The sequence below is a fragment of the Perna viridis genome, chromosome 9 (assembly GCF_037379345.1).
Source record: "Perna viridis isolate PV_CMFRI_1.1 ecotype Kerala chromosome 9, ASM3737934v1, whole genome shotgun sequence".
NCBI classification, from domain to species: domain Eukaryota; kingdom Metazoa; phylum Mollusca; class Bivalvia; order Mytilida; family Mytilidae; genus Perna; species Perna viridis.
In genome coordinates, this window is record NC_142453.1 from 32,391,458 (window position 1) to 32,396,465 (window position 5,008).

At 33.5% G+C, this 5,008-nt stretch overlaps 1 pseudogene; it reads left to right on the plus strand.

Moving 5' to 3' along the window:
• The first annotated feature begins 362 nt into the window (after positions 1-362).
• On the plus strand, positions 363-3,864 carry LOC148607860 (uncharacterized; annotated as a pseudogene).
• Positions 3,865-5,008: the final 1,144 nt, after the last annotated feature.

Sequence of the window (5,008 nt, forward strand, 5' to 3'; positions counted from 1 at the left end):
ATTACATTAGTGCTTGTTAATTATAGGGATTTGGTAACAAGCTCGGTTTGGCTTTTTTTAAAAAAACACCATCTCATTAGAGTACGACAATAGCAAAACAATATAAATATGTATAGGGTATGCAAGTGCAGCTATATACACTAACCATTACATAACAGTTCGGTATGGGAAAGTGAAGATTTAATAGAGCATCTACTAAAACAATATTGGTAAGAATTGAAAGGGGTAAATACAAGTTGATTTGAAAAGCGTTTCCTTTTCATGATAATTTGTTGAACAATCGAAAAAAACGATTTTGTTTTGTTCGTCATTTTATAAAGATGGACCAAATAATAATAATTTTGTGTCAATTGTGACTGGAAATGGAAATTCAAAAATCGACCGTCTTGTTACGTAGTTCAGATTTCCTATTACAAAAAGAAGGTAATGTGTTGTAGATTCAACGGAACCACAAGAACAATTCAGCGATTGTGAAAATAAATGTTAGTTCAGGTAACTACAATTCAATCTAAGTTTGCAGGGTTTTTGTGTGCAACTCAGGCCGTTATAATGACTTAATTAATTGATCTGTATATCATTTTCAGAGACTGAATGAGACAGATCGGTAGGTTATGTGTCATTTTAATGTAGTGTCAGATCTTTTATTTACATCCATGCAGAATGAAGTTAACAAAATGAAAGGATTGGTTTTTTTTTTGCTTCAGTTCATATTTTCAAATTTCGTTGTAATTTTTTTTTTAATTTTATTTATTAAGTTTTGTTTTATCTTTGTATACGTCAGTAACGAAACATTACCCGTTTATTAGGCTTTATGTATTTCAGTTATAAAAAAGCAGAGTCAAGTATTCCAAAGAATATACAAGGTCTGTAAAACGAATCATATCAGTAGAAATCGGTTTTGACTATGACCCTGCGAGTTGATCTGCAACATCTGCAACGTCTGCAAATCTGCACGTATTAAAAAAACGGAGAAATAATTGTATATTATGCCTGAGAAAAGTTTTAATTTTTCAATAGTAGACTTAAAGGTAGCATTCCATCCAAAATTTCACTGCGGTTTTCTTAAAAACAACTTGTGTTTGTCCTTAAAAAGTAAAATTTTATTCAGATCAGGTTAAAAAAGAAGTACATTCCTGGATTCAAAAAGACACCATGTTTGTACAAACAAGGGCTGCCCGTCATGTTTCTGGATGCATAAAAAACCACAGTTGCGTTACAATCACGGGGCCTGCTGGTTCTGGCAAAACGTTCATAGACAAACACAAGGCTTTGGCTTTAATGAAAGAAAGTTATAGCCTCGTACCAGTATACACACATACAGATATACGGGCATATTATCAACCAGAAAGACCAACTGTGTTTATCATAGATGACATTTGTGGGAATTTTACAGCCAATCAACAACAGATACAGAATTGGAGACAGATATTACCGGTTGTAAGATCGATACAAGAGGACTCATGTTGTAAGATAATTGTGTGCTGTAGATAACAGATCTTTAAAGATGAAAACTTTAAGCAATTGATTCCTTTTGTGGCACAGGAATGTAATTTAATTTCTAGAAATTTGTACTTAACACATCAAGAGCGATTTAATATGTTCAAAGCTTACTTTGACAATGCGGACTTTCCTTCGAAATGTTCTGAGAATATTGAATGTTTTCCTTTGTGCAAATATAACAATGGCAAAACGGATAGTTCAAATGATTTTTTTTTGTAATCCTTTCAAACTTTATAAATAGGAACTTGATAACCTATACAATGACGGAGACGAAGGTAGATATAAGCTGTGCGGGTTAGCCGTATGTGTTCTTTTTAACGACCATTTGGACGAAAAATGGTTTGAAAACAAATCTTCTGCTATAGACCGTAGCATGTCTATAGATTTATCAGATGAATTAGGTATTCATAAAAATATTGGAAAAACAACTTTAAAACAAGAATTAGAAAAAAACTAGTAGGCACATTTCTGGTAGAAAAAGAACACGGCGTGTATAAATGTCTTCACGACAAAGTATTTGATACTTTGGAAAGAAAATAATTAGATGTATTCTAGATCATGGAGATAATGATCTGGTTCGAGAGCGTTTAGTTGTATCTGATCTTTATTTGAAAGAAAAAGATAGTAATGAGTACAGTATTCTGATACCAGACAAGCTCAAACGTAATTTTATTCATAGGCTTATTTCTGATTGGAAACAAAGAAAAATTACCTATGTACTATCAAATCCAAATTTAATGTTGGTGTCATTTAGAAAAGAGTTTCTATACCAAATGCAGAATTTACCTGAAAATGAGCAAAACGTAATGGCGAACATGAAGGATACTTTTGTTAAGGCCGATGATTATGAAAATACACCATTGATATTGATGTCTTATTATGGATACGGAGATATGGTTGATTGGATGTCAGCACTGAATGTTGATATCAATTTGTGTAGAAAAGATGGCACAAATCCAATGTTCATGGCCTGTCAACATGGCTATGATGAAATAGTATGTTCATTGTTATTGAGGGGTGCTGATCCGAACATGTTGATTAATGACGGAACATTTCCACTGTACATTGCATGTAAAAAGGGACATTTAATTATAGTTTGTAAGCTTATAGAGAAAAATGCAGACGTTAACAAGTGTGAGTTAAGTAGAGCATCTCCACTTTACAAAGCATGCAAGGAAGGACATTTAGAAATAGTCCGTGAGCTTATAAAGAAAAATGCCGACGTTAATCTGTGTAAAAAGAATGGAGCATCCCCACTTTACGAAACATGCAAGAAAGGACATTTAGGGATAATCCGTGAGCTTATAAAGAAAAATGCCGACGTTATTCTGTGTAAAAAAATGGAGTATCCTCACTTTACGACACGTGCAAGGAAGGTCATATAGAAATAGTCCGTGAACTTTTAAAGGAAAATGCCGACGTTAATCTGTGTAAAAAGAATGGAGTATCCCCACTTTACAAAGCATGCAAGGAAGGACATTTAGAGGTAGTCCATGAGCTTATTAAGAAAAATGTCGACGTTAATCTTTGTAAAAAGAATGGAGCATCCCCACTTTATATCGCATGTGTACCGATGATGAAACTTCCCCACTATTAATTGTATGTAGTTATGGGCATTTTGATATTGCTTATAAATTGCTAGCGATGAATGTCGATGTTAATAAGAGTGATGTCAATGGAGTTTCACCCTTGACTATGGCTTGTCAAATGAACAACTATAGAACTACTGACAGACTGATTGATCATAACGCTAATATAGAAACAAAAATGTATGATGGAGATAATCCTTTGTTGTCAGCTGCTAGAGAAGATTGCGATAATATTGTAGAACTACTTTTAAAGAAAGGGGTGAAATGTAATGGTTCGTTGCACGCAGAAAATTATTTGATATCATATCTATGTTACCACCCAACATATACTTTGGAAGATTATGAAAAAATATGGTACAAAGATATTATTTCGAAAGTATCTGAACCAGTAAAAAAGTATTTGCAGTCTAAACCAATTGAATATGTCTTCTCTTTGTGTGCAGGATCATCGTCCCTTCATTTTGCGTGTTTTATGGGGTTAGAAAGACTTGTTAAACTCCTTATTGAGTATCAGGCTGATGTAAACTTGTCAAAAGATGACGGGACGACACCACTATTTTATGCTTGTGAATTCGGACATATCAGTATTGTTCGTTTGCTGCTTGAAAACAATGGTACCCCTAAGATAGCCGGAAGAGGCAGGAAATACCCGTTGGACATTGCAACTAGGAACGGTCATTTCGAATTCGTTTCATTAATTATGGGGAAAGAGAACATGTTTAATGATAATTTAATTCCAAATATCAAAGTCGAATGTAAAGAGTTGGGAGTTTAGAACATGATAAATCTATCAATAAGCTCTGCTAATAATAAAACAAATATCTATTTTAAATTAAGAAGAATTTGGTTTAACATAACAGGTTTGATAAGTCAGTGAACCTGGCAAATATTATATAAAATGCTCAGGCGAACAAAAGCCATTTATCCTTGATTGGAAAGGGGAAAATTGTTTGTTGTCGGATATAGGCATTGGCCAATAGCGAATTAGTTTTTGATACCACAAGAAGTCACATATTTATACCTGTGAGTTTGGACTTCTCGGAAATTCCACCAACTTTTAGAGAACAGTAGTGCCAGGACTGCTGCCCAAAGAACGCAATATTTTCGTTGAATATTACAACCAATAAGTCATGGTTATTTTGTTATCTTTGCCCTCATTAAAAAAGGAATAAACTGTAATCACTATGCAGTTTCAGTCTAGATGCAAAACGAAACAATGTTTTTTTTTTAAATCGTTTGTCCGGAAGCAAGCTCAATTATCCGCGAGACAAAGTGGTTACTCTTGAAGGTAGCGCTATAAGTTTTGCACTTTATTCGTTTGTTAAATAGATCTTGTGTTTCACCGACATATACCAGATCGTATAAGTTGAATTCTAATCAGTAGATTAAGTTCATCGATTTACAACTTAATCATCATGACTTCTTGTGTGAAAGGTTTTGTTCGTAAGAGTACTAGTGAAGAAAGAGTCGGTTATTTGAATATTGCATATTTTGCAATTTTTAGTTCCACATTTGATATATAAAAATGTGGTTCGTCATCGTTGTAGTCAAATATATCATTTTAAGTGAAAGAACGTGGTTTGATTAGTTTGAAATAGTCAAAAGTTTTGTACTGGGATGGATAGCAAGAAGACTGAACGTGCTATTAGAAACACTTTGTTGGAATTGTTAGGGAACTGTCCATATCAGATGTGAATTGATAAAAGATAGTCCTCATTATAAGTCGACAGCTGATATCTGATTACATCAACCTTGGTAAATCCCCAAAACACATTTCCATTGCAACAACTTTCTGCAAGTAGATTTATATAAAATATCGTTAACTTAAAGCGAGTTTTTTGCATCTTAAATAATTTAAAGGAAAATCTTGTCCTTTTGAAAATATTTACTACCAAGCATGTGGTTTCAGTATGCGAATT